The sequence below is a fragment of the Gorilla gorilla genome, chromosome 15, assembly GCF_029281585.2.
Source record: "Gorilla gorilla gorilla isolate KB3781 chromosome 15, NHGRI_mGorGor1-v2.1_pri, whole genome shotgun sequence".
Taxonomy (NCBI): domain Eukaryota; kingdom Metazoa; phylum Chordata; class Mammalia; order Primates; family Hominidae; genus Gorilla; species Gorilla gorilla.
Window position 1 is genome coordinate 96633108 of NC_073239.2, and position 19434 is coordinate 96652541.

General features: G+C 38.7%; 1 protein-coding gene across 41 annotated transcripts in view; it reads left to right on the forward strand.

Moving 5' to 3' along the window:
- Positions 1–19434, forward strand: part of NRXN3 (neurexin 3) — a 1705132-nt gene that overhangs the window by 1596795 nt on the left and 88903 nt on the right. The gene's annotated exons all lie outside the window — the stretch shown is intronic.

The following is a 19434-nucleotide window of genomic DNA, read 5'->3' on the forward strand; positions in this document are numbered from 1 at the left end:
TTATTATAAACCTTTTTTCTAAGCAAATAATCACCCCTTACTTTATCTTGTCTCCTATGCAAATCCTGATTTTCACATTTAAGCTTTACTTAACAGTGTCAATTTGTATAGTTATCTTTAAACAGTGGTCAGTCCCCACTCTTATAATTGAAAAGTAAGTAATTTTCATTTACTTTCTGGCTTCTACCTCTGGAAAATCTCTTACCTCTATCTTTATTTTGGTAATTCTCTTGTAGGGACTTTAATAGCCCCTGGAAAATCATCATAGCTCTGCTTCAATCTGAAAACATAACTGGCAGGCATGAGTCTGGAACACATACTAGGGAACGAAGTACCCAGAGCCAAGTTAAATGAACTGTTGATGACTTTTCTGAAAATCATAGTAAACCATGATTTCCTCACAAAATATAGAAGTGTCTGATTTTTGGCATTTAATTCTCAAACATACTCAGATACACTTTCCTTCTTCCTCTCCCACTCTGGGTTCATATCATCATATAAATCAGAAATGGGTCATCTTGCCTTTGAGTCATTTATAAAAAGTTTTTCTTTTCTAGCTCTGAAGAGTGATTATTTTGCTTTTAGAGAGGATCTTTCTTTCTGGGGCCAGTTGAAACATCTGAATAAAATAAAAATCAATTGAATGTGGATATGAAACTTAACTTGTCTTTTTACCATTAAATATATATTTGAAAAATGTGCTCTTCTTTTATAGCTTTTGTCACATCAGCATGTACCAATTCCAACCAGAGAACTAAATATTAATATTCTGCCCCAAAGTGCTGTTTTCCAGCCTGTGCCAAAGCAGAAAATGCCAGTAACAGGGAGTTTCCAGTCTAACTTTCTTATACCAGTCAAATTATCCATTTCAAAAAAGCATCCAGTCAAAGTGCTCCCAATAAGTGAATATTTTGCCTAGAGAATTTTGGGCTTGAGTTATCCATCCCTCTGACCAAAATCTATAAGCCCACTCACCCAGGAGATCTGAGAATGAAACTAAATATAAAAACTGGCTTTACTACTGGGAACCCGAAAGTTCAGCTAGTGGGGGAAGGAAAACAAAGAAGAGAATGTTTTCCGACAATCCTTGCTTTTGTGAGTGGTCAGCAGATGTTTTGTGCCTCTGTTGTATTCCTTGGCTAAGGGTTCACATGAAATGTACCCTCTGAAGGCTGTGGCCTTGTTGGAACGCCAAATTAGTTGTTATTCCTCATGCTCTGAGGTCTAGCTTCACCTTCAGAACCAGGCGAGCTTGGTCCCCACAAAGCCCTACTGGTACTTAAGCTTCCCATTTCAAGAGGACATTTGGGTTCACTACACCTCTCCAAGCTGTCTGATTAATTGCAGCTGTGTGCAAATTAGTATTCTTCAGGGGCTCTCTCCTGCTCTCAGATTAGCAACAACGTATTCAGATGGAAAGCAAATAAAGGTAGTTGTAAAATGAGGACACAAAAGAGATGCAACATGTTTGCTCTTGATGGGTGCATTGATGTCAGAACAACTAGGGGGAAATAAGACCACCTTGGTACTGTTATCATCGTCCTGATGATGATCCCGTCTTGCAGAAAAGCCCAAACAGAAGCAGGGGCATTGTCTAATCACTGATGGGTTTCCTGATATTATTGAGAAGACCAAGCAAAATTAATGGTGATATTATATCTGGTGAAATTATTATAAATTCTCCCTGCAGTTTTAATTAGCTCTGCTCTTTTTCTCCTCCTGTTTTAATCCAAAGCATATGTGTATGTTTGTATCAGCAATTTCAAAATTCTGTGAAGCATTTGGTATCATCCATCTAGTTTCAAAATAGGTACAGCATGATGCAGTGGGAAGAATGCTAGCCTAGAAGTTAGGACTCCTGAGTTCCTGCCTAGGTCTGCCGCTAAGCTGTAGTATGACCTTGGACATGACCTTTCAGGACCTTGGTTTCTTCTTATGTGAGATGAAGGATTAAAATCCAACAGTTTGTTAAATCACTCTCAACTTTTTAGATACTATTAAGTTTAGGATCCCGTGGAGAGGCCTATCATGCGAGAGATCATCCTATCATCAAAAGGTGAATATCAGGTGAAAGCAAAAGAAGCCACATTAATTTTTTTCTGTTGTCAGCTCACAAAGCTATTTTAAGCCTTTGGACAATAAGAAATATACTTTTTTCCCCCTCCATTAAATATACATTATCCATTAAAGTAGAGTGTGTTGTGAACTGACCTTAAGGGAATTTGCTAGTTTTTTTGTTTATTTTTGTTTTTTACAGGAAACTAAGTCCTGTGGAACAAAATAGAATTACCTTCATGGAGCAAGTTTAACAAATTGTCTTCATTTTTGGTCGGCAGGTTGATTTCTAATTCCCTCTTATTCCCTTTATATGTATTTTTGGCTTCCTGTCTTTGTTTTGCATTGCTATAAAGAAACATGTGAGACTGAGTAATTTACAAAGAAAAGAGGTTTATTAGGGCTCATAGTTTTGCAGCCTGTGCAAGAAGCATGGCACCAGCATCTCCTTCTGGTGCTGCCCCTAGGAAGCTTTCACTCATGGCAGAAGGGGAAGGAGAGCTATGTGTAGAGATCTCATGGAGAGAGAGGGAGAGCAAGAGAGAGGATAGGAGGTTCAGGCAGTTTTTAACAATCAGATTTCATGAAAATAAAAGAACTCACTCATTACCTCGAGGAAGGCACCAAGCCATTCATGGGGGATCTGCCCCATGACCAAACACCTCCTACTAGGCCCTACCTCCAACATTGGGGATCACATTTCAACATGAGATCTGGAGGGGACAAATATCCAAACTATTAAATTCCTAAAGGACAAAAAAGGGTGAACTGCACACGGATACTATATCTCCAAACAAATGCCCAGTTAGGTCCAGGACGTGTTCAACAGTGTCAGAAATCCAAAGAGAACCAGAGATAGTGTGGCTCAGTAGAAAGTAAACTGATTATACACACTCAGCATTGCAAGAAACCTTAATGGGACTGTTGTCCAACCACACAGGCATTATTCAAAACCCTTTTTACATCTCAAGGTTTGGTTTTCTAGCATGGGTTGCCAAGTTACAACTGCCCAGAGAAGTCATTTAAACTGCAAGAGACTCAGCTTTCTCATCCTTGGAAGAGAGAAATTGGACAAAATTATCTTTAATTTTTTGTTTGCCTTAATATCCTCTTATTCTACTAAACATTTTCAGTATTACAGAAATCGGCTCTTGGAGGAAAAGACATTGCAGGGGGTGGGAGACAAAGTTGGTGATACAGTGTAATAAGATTTTTTTAGGTAGTGGCAAGATCAAATGTTTTGAGGTTTGGCAAAACCATCTAGTAGTTTCAGTTCTCCCTGACAGTAAGAAGTTAAGGAGGCCAATTTCTCTTTCAAGTCAGAACTTCTTGTTACAACTGGGTAGTAAACATACTTTTTAATAAGAAGTGGCTAAGGCTTAAGAAGACCAACTGCTGATACCCAGAAATAGCCAAAGAATACTTCATTACTGACAGTGCACACTTTGATAGACCTGTCTTTTACTATTGACAGTATTCTTTCTCTGCTGTTTTTACAAGAAAAAAAAGCCCAATGAAATGTAAACCTTGTTTTCTTCAATTATTGGTCCTAGGAGTATTCAGAGTAAATAAAAAAAAAATACCTTACATATACTTCTATAAAATCTTTTATTTGAGCAGTTAAAAAAAGCTATCTTCTTTCAGTCTTATCGAGGAGAGCAAATTCCTCCTAGAAGTCTTATTTCTACTTCTAATGACAATTGCTTTATTATGTGACATTCAAAGGAAAAACTTGAAGTCATATTTCTAGTAAAGTATTTAATTTCAGAAATAATTTAGACTGTTACTTCAAAGCAAATATCTGCTATTCCTGACATAAAGTTTTTACCCAAGCTTGGTAATAAGGTTATCATAAGAATATGGATTATTCTCAGGATGGAATAGAATGTCTTGATTAGGAAGAAACACACATAAGAAATTCATTTTTTTGGAAGAAAGAAAATCTGTGCTGTTTATCTGGCAATGGAAGTCAGATCAAAATATATCTATATGACATTTGAATGGGGTCACGTGGGAAGACAAGATCTGTCTGTATGAATATTTTTAGCTTCTGAATTTGACATAAGAATAGGATCAGGAAAATGAATTCTGTGTTACATGACTAAGATGCTTATTAGAACTCAGGCAAGACGATTCCTTTAGTTGGTCTACTGGGAAATTACCCTCTGCCTACAGCTTTCAAATACATATATATACTATGTGTGTGCATGTGTGTAAATTTCCAACTGAGTACCTCAGCACATAAAATACACTTGTCCAAGGTAAAAAAGACAAACAGTTATTAATAGGGCAAAAATAAAATGGGGTTATATCCAACCATGGCATAATACTCATTAGAAAGAAGCGTGGCGAGCTAATTAAGACCCAGTGATAGTTAGAAAGTCTGAGAACATTTATCTTTAAAAATGGAGTGGTAACTAACTAAAAGAAGGACCCAGAACCTCCTAATACAAATATCAGTTGTATTCCCTGAGATTTAAAAATATAATAATTCTTATTTCTAATTCAAAGGCCTAGAGTGTAAGTGCGGATAACTTAACCTTTTTTTTTTTTTTAAGCCTCTGTGAGAAATAACGCAGCTGTTTGGCCCGTGGTATTCCCTTTAAATGAAAGAAGTTACAAAGACAAGAAGAAAAAAGTGGAAGAGAAAAATAAGGAGAAAAAATATTCAAACAGTACATAACTAAAAATAAAAATTTTTCACAAACAGCAAAGGGAATCTTGAAACAAAATAGATTTGTTTTAAAATGCAAAGAAAGAGCCTTACCCGGGATGAATCGCTCAGTTCTCTTTTGTTGGTTGAGTTTGCTTCCTTCCATTTCTGCTAACTTTGACCAGCTGCTAACAAGCAAAAGAGCTTCATAGAGGCCATCTACACGTGTTCTCTTCTGGGTTATTGCGATGCTAACAAAGTGCACCTACCGCAAATTAGAAGAGCACAAAGATTTCTGTGGGTATGCCTGCAAAACTCTGGCTGCGAGGCAGCACCTCAGCTCAGTAGCCTTGGATTTACATGTGCCTGCCCCCCTGCCCATGGTTACTGAGGGTGGCCTGAGGATGGATTCACTTCATAACCCTTTTCCATAATTATGTGAATAACAAATGAGCTCTATCCAATAGAGAAAAAGAACACATTTTAATACTTTGTGAAGTGATCATGAGGAAGGGGACAGAGGAGTTGAGATGGCCAAGAGAGATCCCGCCCTCTGGAGACGTAATAGAACAGTGACAGATAATGCAAAAAAAGATTTAATATATTTTTATATATTTAATATTTGTCTTCTGTTGTTGACCTTAGCTTTTGAGTCAACAGTAACTAAGAAGCATTTTGTCATCCGACGGCTCCTCTTCCTTTGGCTTTCTGTATTGCATTATCTGATAAGGAAGCAGCGAACTTAAAGCTCAGTTCAACACAATGATCCTTCATCATAGCTGGGTGTGAAGAATGTTGTTCCCTCAAATATGACACAAATTGTTTGGTCAATAGAGAAGAGAACTGCATTCTATTTTTTTCCAAACATCTGTTATACTCCGAAACCTTTCTCCTTAGACCGTGGCTGTCTGACCAACAGTAGGTGGATTTCTTTGAAATCTTATCCTCTGTAGAACTGGATCTCATCCTGGCCAACATGGTGAACCCAGTATCTACTAAAAATACAAAAATTAGCTGGGCGTGGTGGCGGGCGCCTGTAGTCTCAGCTACTCGGGAGGCTGAGGCAGGAGAATGGCGTGAACCCGGGAGGCGGAGCTTGCCAAGATGGCACCACTGCACTCCAGCCTGGCAACAAAGCGAGACTGTCTCAAAAAAAAAAAAAAAAAAAATAGATCTCACTAGAGGTATTCTCAATTCAGCAGTAGTGTCCAGTTTTGAATCAAATAATTTATATTTTGATTATGTGTATTAAGAAGCTAAATCTACTCATATACAAAAGGAAAATTTTAACTTTTCATGTGTTCTGGCTAAAGGCCAGAATTAAAAGGAAGAGGATGTCTTATCTATCAGACATTTTTGTGCCTTTGAAGCCATAAACTTGAGAGAAACATTAGCTTATTCCTGACCCTGAACTCAACATAAGCATTTGCTTGTAGCAGTCACTCTTGGGTGACTATAAATTCACAAAGTCAAGAATTTGCATCCTGAATTGATTTGTGTAAGATGTCTAGGGGAATGCTGATTTTATATTGGAAACAAGGTTAGGGGGAAGCCTCAAAACTGCCTTTATGGAGTTCTGTATCTCAGCATATTATAATTCTTACTTCTACCATACTCCGGAGGAATCAGTCTGGGTGACTTCATAAGACAATATTAGAAAAATTGCTAGCACTACGAAATCAAGCAGGTTATGGCAGTATATTCCTTGTAAGAAAATTAGTGCATTAACTCTTTCCAATAAGTGATTGAATTAGTTTTGCACATAATCTGATTTATGAAATGCTGCATTCGCATGTTCAAGTAGTTAGAAAGTGTGTCGAAGCAGATGTTGAACTGAAGAAAGAAGGTTGCTTGAAATGTAAAGGTATTATAAAATGGCTAATCTGTGGGTATGACCCAAAGCTTTCAGAGGTTTCCTGGCTTCACTTTTTTTTTCCAATTTAATAAATTTTTTTTCTTAAAAGGTAAAATTGCCAGTGAGTTAAATGTTGATGCTCTGATGTTAGCAAGACTGAGTTCATATGTCCATCATTTATTAACTCTATTTTCTTATCAATATGTTTGGCTTCTGTAAGTCTTATTTTCTTGTTTGTAAAAGGAAGATCTAATAATAGAACTGGCCTTATAGAATTGTTGTGAGGATTAAATGTGGCAACCCATGGTTATTGGTTTCGTGCAATGCCTGTCACAAAGAAAAACCCAGTAAGTTGTAGTGGCTATTTTTCATCTTCTCATTATCACCATTACTTAAGAGAGATGCAAAGTGATAGTATCATACAAACATTTTCATGGAGAGTTAAATGAACATCTGTTTTTTCTTTTCTTCAATTTTTTAAAAATTATACTTTAAGTCCTGGGGTACATGTGCAGAATATGCAGGTTTGTTACACAGGTATACAAGTGCCATGGTAGTTTGCTGCACTCACCAACCTGTCATCTACATTAGGTATTTTTCCTAATGCTATCCCTCCCCTAGCCTCCCACCCCGACAGGCCCTGGTATGTGATGTTCCCCCCTCCCTGTGTCCATATGTTCTCATTGTTCAACTCCCACTTATGAGTGAGAACATGCGGTGTTTGGTTTTCTGTTCCTGTGTTAGTCTGCTGAAAATGATGGTTTCCAGCTTCATCCATGTCCCTGCAAAGGACATGAACTCATCCTTTTTTATGGTTGCATAGTATTCCATGGTGTATACATGCCACATTTTCTTTATCCAGTCTATCACTGATGGGCATTTGGATTGGTTCCAAGTCTTTGCTGTTGTGAATAGTGCTGCAATAAACATACATGTGCATGTGACTTTATAGTAGAATGATTTATACATACGTGTGCATGTGTCTTTATAGTAGAATGATTTATAATCCTTTGGGTATATACCCAGTAATGGGATTGCTGGATCAATTGTTTTTAAAGACAGGTTGCATAAAACTGACTAATGCCATTCATGATGACAGTGAGTTTCAAAGGCAGATAGCTATCTTAGTCCATTTAGGGTGCTCTAACAAAATGCCACAAAGTTAGGTACATTATAAACAACAGAAACGTATTTGTTACAGATCTGGAGGCTGGGGAGTCTGAGATCAAGACGCTGGCAGATTTGATGTCTGGTGAGAGCTTGCTTCCTGGTTCATAGATGGCGACTTCCAGTTATGTCCTTACATGATGGAAAGGACAAGGGGTCTTTCTGGGACCAGTTTTTCAAGAGAATTAATCCCACTTATGAGGTCTTTGCCATCATGACCTAATCACTTCCCCAAAACTCCACCTCCCGATACCATTACACTGGTGATTAGCTTTCAATATATAAATTTGGGTGGCGGGGTGGGGCACACACATTCAGATCATAGCAGTGGCAGCTAGGAGGAAGTAAATTTTGAATCCTCATTTCCATGTAAAGCCTTCATTTGCTTTAAACAATTTATTTAACTTTTATTGTGCTTTTTCTGAAAATGAAGAAATAACATATAGCTACACATAGGGAGGGTATGTTATTTCTAAAGTAAAAATTAACTCTTTTGTAAATGTGGCATTGTTTAATAATAGTTCACCCTGTCCAATGATACTTAGCTTTTTTACATATGTAAATAAATTATTAAGTTACTGTTTGTTTGTTTGTTTTTCTTTTGGTGGGGGGGGGTGTTAAGATCTTATTCTCAGTCCTCAAAACACTGTTGAACAGGGAACATCTGCCCTCATTTTCAACCTTATTTCTTTAGTACCAATTGCAGCCATGTTATAATCTTTGTTTTTATCCAGATAAAGCTGAGGGAAGGGAAGGGGAATCCAGTGAGAAAAAGATTTTCCCCAAAGAGTGACTCAGCCTTTGAAAAGAAAATCAGCTATATGAAAGGGGAAGAGTGTTTAATCATTCGGAGCAATAATTGCATTGTAAATATTAGCTCAGCTGATAAGGAGTAGAGAACCAAGAGAATGAGGGAGCTGTTACATTGTTTTATCTTGTTTGATGCCTTTATTCAGTGCTCTAGCATGGGGGCCATGTCTAGGGATGGAATCCACTATAGCTACATTTAAGGTCACCTAATAAACTGTGCTGTTTTCTTTCTTTTCTTCTAGACTCTATTCCTTCATTTTTTTTTCTGAACTTTAAGCAAGGAAACTGCCAGTCATAGAGCATTTCCTTATACACTTCCATGTTACTGTTATGCAGAGAAATCTGACTGGCAGGCTGATGGCCAGGCTGCTCTGGAGGAAAGTAATTAGCTATGTGACTTTATCTAGGCCAAAAAAAATGGGATAAAAAACATGCAAAACCATTCTGCTCTACAGACCTGTTCTCAAGGCAGTGTTTACCCTAGTGCGTCTGCTAATTCCTTTCAAGACTGGAAAACTGTTTTGTTTGACATTTTTGGAATGCTGTGATATGAACCATTAGACTATTTTTTTCTCCTTTATGGTACTAATATTCTGATTTTTAAACAATTAAATATGCTCTAAATTTGTCTCGCCCACTTCTACATCTTCTTCCAACATTTACATAGACATCCATGCACATTCATGCACACCACACAACTACAAGTCATTTCAGACAAATGGTCTTATCTAATTCTTCTTAGTGTTTCCATTTTATTATTTGTCAAATTGAATGGAACTTCCATGCTTTGCCCTGCTGACATTTAGGCAGACTTGCATAAAATACAAGATTATTTCTAGCTGGATAAGAAGCTCAGCTATCAGATAGTGTTGCTGATTTATACAGCAGGAGGAAGGAGAAAAGACCAATGGGTGAGTATAATGAATAGAAACGTTCCTGAAGCAATGCACTTGTAGCCTATCCAAATCTTGCAAACTCTGCATAAAACATCCTCCCAGTTCTCTTTCAATGGAACAATTTTTCTTTTCTTTTTCTACTCTTCACTGAACATTTCCTGTATTCCACATGCAACAGTGCACCTTTTACATTCGTTTGGCTCGTGTGCTCTTGCAATAACCCTTTGCTGTGTGGTAATATCTCATTTGTGGGAACTTCTGTGACACTATTAGGGGACAGATACAATGGCTATGTGCCTAGCAATGCCTTCACCATGCTCTGCTTAAACAGATTGCTCATTTATTTGCTACTTTCCTCATCACCCTGTCTCTCATTCACTATAATATCTTTAGCAAATCACATAGTGCCAGGTAAATAAATGGTACTCATTCAATATTGACCATATGGATGAATCTCTGCTTATGAAATATGAGAGCCCCGTGCAGGGTCATTCTGTCCAGGAACTCATCTTCTCTGGCGGTGTGAGACCATATGTTTAACATGACCAGTAAGGAAGTTGAAGGAATCTTCCACTACTTTTTACATTCTTTTTTCTTTCAAAAAGTTTTGTAAACTTCAAGTATGTAAAAAAACAGTTCTTATATGTTCATACAGTTTGCTTTCAACAATAACTCCACACATGTGCATTGACATGTAAAGATGTTTCCAGTATAAAGTAGAAAAAAATGGGTTTTAAACATCATATATAAAATTAATCAATTTTTTAACATATAGCATACCTGTATTCAGGAACATGTTCTTTGGTTATTCTCATTTAACCAGTCCTCTATTGTTGAATACTTGATCTGTTTCTAATGTTTCATTTTATATATAATATATCCTATACCAAATATCCTAGTATAACTTCTCTGTGTGCTTGTCTAATTATTTTGTTTAGATAAAAGGTTTCATATGGTGTCCACTTCATGCCATTATGTGATATGATTTGCCTCTCAGCCTCTAGGAATGGGTTTTTCTCTAAGGATAGTGGCTTCCACTCTATCTAGTGGCTGAAGTAATATGGCTTCGTGTCATGTGGCTAACGATTCATGCCAAAGGTTGTCCACGTCTTATGTATCAGTGAGTTATCTGACACCCCTAATAGACGCTTATTTCTTTTTTCAAAAAGCTTGCTCCTGAGCTGAATTTCCATGATCAGATGGTGGCAAGAGCCAAGTCTTCTCACATAAAGAGAAATCACATTGAATCTGTTACCTATGACCACTGGCCAAGGGGTCTTGTCATCACTGCATTCTGGGGAATCGGATTCAATTTAAAAAGTTGAAGCTGCTTGCTGTCTTCCTTCCTGGTAGTTTTGAATGTGTAATCTCACAAAGATCTTCTTAGCTCTGGCAAAGCTGAGCCTGTCTAAAACGTTTATGTTAGAATTTACATGAGTTCATTTGTGCTGGCGTCAAACATTTCTTGAGTATTTACCATGTTATTGGCTGATCTTAAAGCCAAGCTACAAAGGACTAGTAGGGGTTAGCAGGCAGGCAGGAAGAAGAAGGGCATGGTTGGCAGAGGTTGCCACATGCACAGAATATAGTGGTGAACCTACATGGTGCATTTGGAATTGCAAGTAGTCTGGCTTTGCTGGAAGTGGGTTTGCAAGCTGAGGAGTAACAAGAAATAAGGCCGAATAGCATACCAGGAAGTGGTAGATGGCAGAGACCCCTGGATCACCGTGGTACTTATGACACTACTTGCTCACTTGTTTTTTGGTTTATTTCCTGATAAGCTTTGAGCCAGAACATTAATGCAAATTCTTGTTCTAGTGTACAAATTACTACAATGACTTCCCATTGCTCTTAGAGAAGACAAAATCCTTAATATGGCTTACAACGTGCAGTACAATCTGTCTACTGCCTCTGTAGTCTTATTCCTCACTAGGTCTGCCTTCTTCCTCCCAGCCCTACTGGGGCCCATTCTCTGGGCTTCAATATTACAGACCTTACTTTAATTTCACTAATGGGAAATGTTGCTGCCTTCCGACAAAGGGCTTTTGCATGTGCTGTTTATATGAAATCCTCTTTTCTTCCTGCCACTGTTGCCTATTAATGTTCTTATTTCTCAGCACTCACGTTATTTTTTTACTCAGAGAAATCTTCCCTGAGTTCCCTGACCATGTCAGATTTTTCACTTATATGCTGTCATAACCTCATGCATTTCTCTTTTACAGTACTATAAATTGTCAGTGACACATTTGTGTAATTAAGTGATGAATGTTCCTTTCTTCCTAATAAGTAACATCATCTATACCATCATTATTAAATCAGCCAGCATCAGTTGGGGTACTTTTCATATGTCCTATACTGTTCTAAACACATTATGTGTATTAATTCACTTAATTCCCATAACAGTCCCTATTAAACGGATAACACTGAGAAATGAAAAAAGTAAGTCACCCAAAGTTACACAGCTGATAGGTGATGAAGTTAGAATTAGAAATCAGGGAGGAGGAGCCAAGATGGCTGAATAGGAACAGCTCCGGCCTACAGCTCCCAGAGTGAGCAACGCAGAAGACGGGTGATTTCTACATTTCCATCTGAGGTACCGGGTTCATCTCACTAGGGAGTGCCAGACAGTGGGTGCAGGTCAGTGGGTGCGCGCACCATGCGCGAGCCAAAGCAGGGCGAGAAATTGCCTCACTCGGGAAGCGCAAGGGGTCAGGGAGTTCCCTTTCCTAGTCAAAGAAAGGGGTGACAGACGGCACCTGGAAAATCGGGTCACTCCCACCTGAATACTGCGCTTTTCCGACAGGCTTAAAAAACGGCACACCAGGAGATTATATCCCGCACCTGGCTCGGAGGGTCCTACGCCCACAGAGTCTCCCTGATTGCTAGCACAGCAGTCTGAGATCAAACTGCAAGGCGGCAGTGAGGATGGGGGAGGGGCGCCTGCCATTGCCCAGGTTTGCTTATGTAAACAAAGCAGCTGGGAAGCTCGAACTGGTGGAGCCCACCACAGCTCAAGGAGGCCTGCCTACCTCTGTAGGCTCCACCTCTGGGGGCAGGGCACAGACAAACAAAAAGAGAGCAGTAACCTCTGCAGAATTAAGTGTCCCTGTCTGAGAGCTTGGAAGAGAGCAGTGGTTCTCCCAGCATGCAGCTGGAGATCTGAGAATGGGCAGACTGCCTCCTCAAATGGGTCCCTGACCCCTGACCCCTGAGCAGCCTAACTGGGAGGCACCCCCCAGCAGGGGCAGACTGACACCTCACATGGCCGGGTACTCCAACAGACCTGCAGCTGAGGGTCCTGTCTGTTAGAAGGAAAACTAACAAACAGAAAGGACATCCACACCAAAAACCCATCTGTACATCACCATCATCAAAGACCAAAAGTAGATAAAACCACAAAGATGGGGAAAAAACAGAGCAGAAAAACTGGAAACTCTAAAAAGCAGAGTGCCTCTCCTCCTCCAAAGGAACACAGTTCCTCACCAGCAACGGAACAAAGCTGGACAGAGAATGACTTTGACGAGCTGAGAGAAGAAGGCTTCAGACGATCAAATTACTCCGAGCTATGGGAGGACATTCAAACCAAAGGGAAAGAAGTGGAAAACTTCAAAAAAAATTAAGAAGAATGTATAACTAGAATAACCAATACAGAAAAGTGCTTAAAGGAGCTGATGGAGCTGAAAACCAAGGCTCGAGAACTACGTGAAGAATGCAGAAGCCTCAGGAGCCGATGCGATCAACTGGGAGAAAGGGTATCAGCGATGGAAGATGAAATGAATGAAATGAAGCGAGAAGGGAAGTTTAGAGAAAAAAGAATAAAAAGAAACGAGCAAAGCCTCCAAGAAGTATGGGACTATGTGAAAAGACCAAATCTACGTTTGATCGGTGTACCTGAAAGTGACCGGGAGAATGGAACCAAGTTGGAAAACACTCTGCAGGATATTATCCAGGAGAACTTCCCCAATCTAGCAAGGCAGTCCAACATTCAGATTCAGGAAATACAGAGAATGCCACAAAGATACTCCTCGAGAAGAGCAACACCAAGACACATAATTGTCAGATTCACCAAAGTTGAAATGAAGGAAAAAATGTTAAGGGCAGCCAGAGAGAAAGGTCGGGTTACCCTCAAAGGGAAGCCCATCAGACTAACAGCAGATCTCTCAGCAGAAACTCTACAAGCCAGAAGAGAGTGGGGGCCAATATTCAACATTCTTAAAGAAAAGAACTTTCAACCCAGAATCTCATATCCAGCCAAACTAAGCTTCATAAGTGAAGGAGAAATAAAATACTTTACAGACAAGCAAATGCTGAGAGACTTTGTCACCACCAGGCCTACCCTAAAAGAGCTCCTGAAGGAAGCGCTAAACATGGAAAGGAACAACCGATACCAGCGGCTGCAAAATCATGCCAAAATATAAAGACCATCGAGACTAGGAAGAAACTGCATCAACTAACGAGCAAAATAACCAGCTAACATCATAATGACAGGATCAAATTCACACATAACAATATTAACTTTAAATGTAAATGGACTAAATACTCCAATTAAAAGACACAGACTGGCAAATTGGATAAAGAGTCAAGACACATCATTGTGCTGTATTCAGGAAACCCATCTCACGTGCAGAGACACACATAGGCTCAAAATAAAAGGATGGAGGAAGATCTACCAAGCAAATGGAAAACAAAAAAAGGCAGGGGTTGCAATCCTAGTCTCTGATAAAAGAGACTTTAAACCAACAAAGATCAAAAGAGACAAAGAAGGCCATTACATAATGGTAAAGGGATCAATTCAACAAGAAGAGCTAACTATCCTAAATATATATGCACCCAATACAGGAGCACCCAGATTCATAAAGCAAGTCCTGAGTGACCTACAAAGAGACTTAGACTCCCAGACATTAATAGTGGGAGATTTTAACACCCCACTGTCAAAATTAGACAGATCAATGAGACAGAAAGTCAACAAGGATACCCAGGAATTGAACTCAGCTCTGCACCAAGCGGACCTAAAAGACATCTCCAGAACTCTCCACCCCAAATCAACAGACCATACATTTTTTTCAGCACCACACACCTATTCCAAAATTGACCACATACTTGGAAGTAAAGCTCTCCTCAGCAAATGTAAAAGAACAGAAATTATAACAAACTGTCTCTCAGACCACAGTGCAATCAAACTAGAATTCAGGATTAAGAATCTCACTCAAAACCGCTCAACTACATGGAAACTGAACAACCTGCTCCTGAATGACTACTGGGTACATAACGAAATGAAGGCAGAAATAAAGATGTTCTTTGAAACCAACGAGAACAAAGACACAACATACTAGAATCTCTGGGATGCATTCAAAGCAGTGTGTAGAGGGAAATTTATAGCACTAAATGGCCACAAGAGAAAGCAGGAAAGAGCCAAAATTGACACCCTAACATCACAATTAAAAGAACTAGAAAAGCAAGAGCAAACACATTCAAAAGCTGGCAGAAGGCAAGAAATAACTAAAATCAGAGCAGAACTGAAGGAAATAGAGACAAAAAAAACCCTTCCAAAAATTAATGAATCCAGGAGCTGGTTTTTTGAAAGGATCAACAAAATTGATAGAGAGCTAGCAAGACTAATAAAAAGAAAAAGAGAGAAGAATCAAATAGACGCAATAAAAGATGATAAAGGGGATATCACCACTGATCCCACAGAAATACAAACTACCATCAGAGAATACTACAAACACCTCTACTCAAATAAACTAGAAAATCTAGAAGAAATGGATAAATTCCTTGAAACATACACTCTCCCAAGACCAAACGAGGAAGAAATTGAGTCTCTGAATAGACAAATAAGAGGAGCTGAAATTGTGGCAATAATCATAGCTTACCAAGCAAAAAGAGTCCAGGACCAGATGGATTCACAGCCGAATTCTACCAGAGATACAAGGAGGAACTGGTACCATTCCTTCTGAAACTATTCCAATCAATAGAAAAAGAGGGAATCCTCCCTAACTCATTTTATGAGGCCAGCATCATCCTGATACCAAAGCTGGGCAGAGACACAACCAAAAAAGAGAATTTTAGACCAATATCCTTGATGAACATTGATGCAAAAATCGTCAATAAAATACTGGCAAACCGAATCCAGCAGCACATCAAAAAGCTTATCCACCATGATCAAGTGGGCTTCATCCCTGGGATGCAAGGCTGGTTCAATATATGCAAATCAATCAATGTAATCCAGCATATAAACAGAACCAAAGACAAAAACCACATGATTATCTCAATAGATGCAGAAAAGGCCTTTGACAACATTCAACAACCCTTCATGCTAAAAACTCTCAATAAATTAGGTATCGATGGGACGTATCTCAAAATAATAAGAGCTATCTATGACAAACCCACAGCCAATATCATACTGAATGGGCAAAAACTGGAAGCATTCCCTTTGAAAACTGGCACAAGACAGGGATGCCCTCTCTCACCACTCCTATTCAACATAGTGTTGGAAGTTCTGGCCAGGGCAATTAGGCAGGAGAAGGAAATAAAGGGTATTCAATTAGGAAAAGAGGAAGTCAAATTGTCCCTGTTTGCAGATGACATGATTGTATATCTAGAAAACCCCATTGTCTCAGCCCACAATCTCCTTAAGCTGATAAGCAACTTCAGCAAAGTCTCAGGATACAAAATCAATGTACAAAAATCACAAGCATTCTTATACACCAACAACAGACAAACAGCCAAATCATGAGTGAACTCCCATTCACAATTGCTTCAAAGAGAATAAAATACTTAGGAATCCAACTTACAAGGGATGTGAAGGACCTCTTCAAGGAGAACTACAAACCACTGCTCAGTGAAATAAAAGAGGATACAAACAAATGGAAGAACATTCCATGCTCATGGGTAGGAAGAATCAAGATCATGAAAATGGGTATACTGTCCAAGGTAATTTACAGATTCAATGCCATCCCCATCAAGCTACCAATGACTTTCTTCACAGAATTGGAAAAAACTACTTTAAAGTTCATATGGAACCAAAAAAGAGCCCGCATCGCCAAGTCAATCCTAAGCCAAAAGAACAAAGCTGGAGGCATCACGCTACCTGACTTCAAACTATACTACAAGGCTACAGTAACCAAAACAGCATGGTACTGGTACCAAAACAGAGATATAGATCAGTGGAACAGAACAGAGCCCTCAGAAATAATGCCGCATATCTACAACTATCTGATCTTTGACAAACCTGAGAAAAACAAGTAATGGGGAAAGGATTCCCTATTTAATAAATGGTGCTGGGAAAACTGGCTAGCCATATGTAGAAATCTCAAACTGGATCCCTTCCTTACACCTTATACAAAAATCAATTCAATATGGATTAGAGTCTTAAACGTTAGACCTAAAACCATAAAAACTCTGGAAGAAAACCTAGGCATTACCATTCAGGACATAGGCATGGGCAAGGACTTCATGTCTGAAACACCAAAAGCAATGGCAACCAAAGCCAAAATTCACAAATGGGATCTAATTAAACTAAAGAGCTTCTGCACAGCAAAAGAAACTACCATCAGAGTGAACAGGCAACCTACAAAATGGGAGAAAATTTTCACAACCTACTCATCTGACAAAGGGCTAATATCCAGAATCTACAATGAACTCAAACAAATTTACAAGAACAAAAGAACCCCATCAAAAAGTGGACAAAGGACATGAACAGACACTTCTCAAAAGAAGACATTTATGCAGCCAAAAAACACATGAAAAAATGCTCACCATCACTGGCCATCAGAGAAATGCAAATCAAAACCACAATGAGATACCATCTCACACCAGTTAGAATGGCAATCATTAAAAAGTCAGGAAACAACAGGTGCTGGAGAGGATGTGGAGAAATAGGAACACTTTTACACTGTTGGTGGGACTGTAAACTAGTTCAACCATTGTGGAAGTCAGTGTGGCGATTCCTCAGGGATCTAGCACTGGAAATACCATTTGACCCAGCCATCCCATTACTGGGTATATACCCAAAGGACTATAAATCATGCTGCTATAAAGACACATGCACACGTATGTTTATTGCGGCATTATTCACAATAGCAAAGACTTGGAATCAACCCAAATGTCCAACAATGATAGGCCGGATTAAGAAAATGTGGCACATATACACCATGGAATACTATGCAGCCATAAAAAATGATGAGTTCATGTCCTTTGTAGGCACATGGATGAAATTGGAAATCATCATTCTCAGTAAACTATCGCAAGAACAAAAAACCAGACACCACATATTCTCACTCATAGGTGGGAATTGAACAATGAGAACACATGGACACAGGAAGGGGAACATCACACTCTGGGGACTGTTGTGGGGTGGGGGGAAGGGGGAGGGATAGCATTGGGAGATATACCTAATGCTAGATGACGAGTTAGTGGGCACAGCACACCAGCATGGCACATGTATACATATGTAACTAACCTGCACATTGTGCACATGTACCCTAAAACTTAAAGTATAATAATGATAAATAAAATAAAAATAAATAAAAAATAAAAAAATAAAAATAAAAATACAAAAAAAAAAAAGAAATCAGGCAGACTGTATCTGGAATCTATTCTCTTAAACTCTGTCTCTGCTGACCGGTAGGTTATAGATCTAACATAAAGTTGTTGCTCAATAAATATTTGTTGAAAGTATAAATGAATAAACTAATTAATAAATACTTTATATGTGTCCCACTCTTAACTGGGGACAATTGGGTGGGTAGATACAAAAGAACCCTAGTAGACTGTTCGCTGGCAGGAATGTGTTCTAGAGGATTGGGGATAGAGAAACCCCTGAATAACTTTACGTGATTTATGATGAAAATCTTTCAAGTAGAGGAAAATTATAAAATGCTAACCAAAAGATTAGTTATTTGGTTTGTATGTTGATCACTGTGATCTTTCCCAATATTGACTGGGGTTTGTTGAGTGTCTGTAATCCCACAGGTGGATGTTCATGATCTGAAGTGAGAATGCTATATTTGCTCAGCATTTCCTGTACCTGAAACATCCCTTGAAAACTGAAATAGAAAGAGCAAGTCAATGGTAGTATCATCCAGCACTCTGCCAGGCTTATGGCAACCTTGCTTACCCAAAAGCAAATTACTTCCCTCTCATTGCTATATAATAAGTACTTTACGGCTTTGTGTTTTCATGCATTGATATTTCCCTAGGAGTCTGAGAAGGTGTCCAGGAATAAAAGAGGGAAGAACAATGATTAAACTAGTTCTAGGACTTTAGACATTGGATTATATTCAGAAACCCATAATCAGACCATTAAACTGCCTTCGCATTCATTATCAGACTCTGAAAAAGCATATTCAGTCTCGCCATGGACTGGCCTTCACATATGCTTTGCTATCTGGTAGAAATATCTGCCCAAAAGATTATTTTTTATGGAAATAATAGTGCACATGCAGATTCTAGATATTATTTTCTATTTATCAACTGCATTCAGGCAGTGCTAAGTAGATGACTGATGCTGAAATTTTACTAGATAATCTTTGCTCTGTATTTTGTTATATGACACAAGGGGCAAATACGTGAGATGAGCAATTAGTGAAATTCTGGAAGGGACAGGTTTATGTCATACTATTGAAAGGGACAGGAAGTGGATTAACTATGATATATATATAGTATGTGTGTGTGTGTAGGTGTGTGTGTACGTATAACTAGTTTCCTTTTCCTACCACTGAAATTGTTAAATGGAATGGTGACGTAGACACTTTACTTCTTTACTCCTGGACTTACTAGTAAAGAAGAAACATATAAAAGAGCAAGATAGTATTGATCTGGGGTGGTACTATGGTATGTATTAATACCATACCGTAATTCTATGATCTATTAATGTCACAACCAGCTACATTTAGCTGGCTTTTATATACGAATGTGCATAGTACTGTTTTGTATTAAATATCACCAGAAGATATTTGTTACATAAAAACAGTGAGATTAATGTTTATATATTTTGG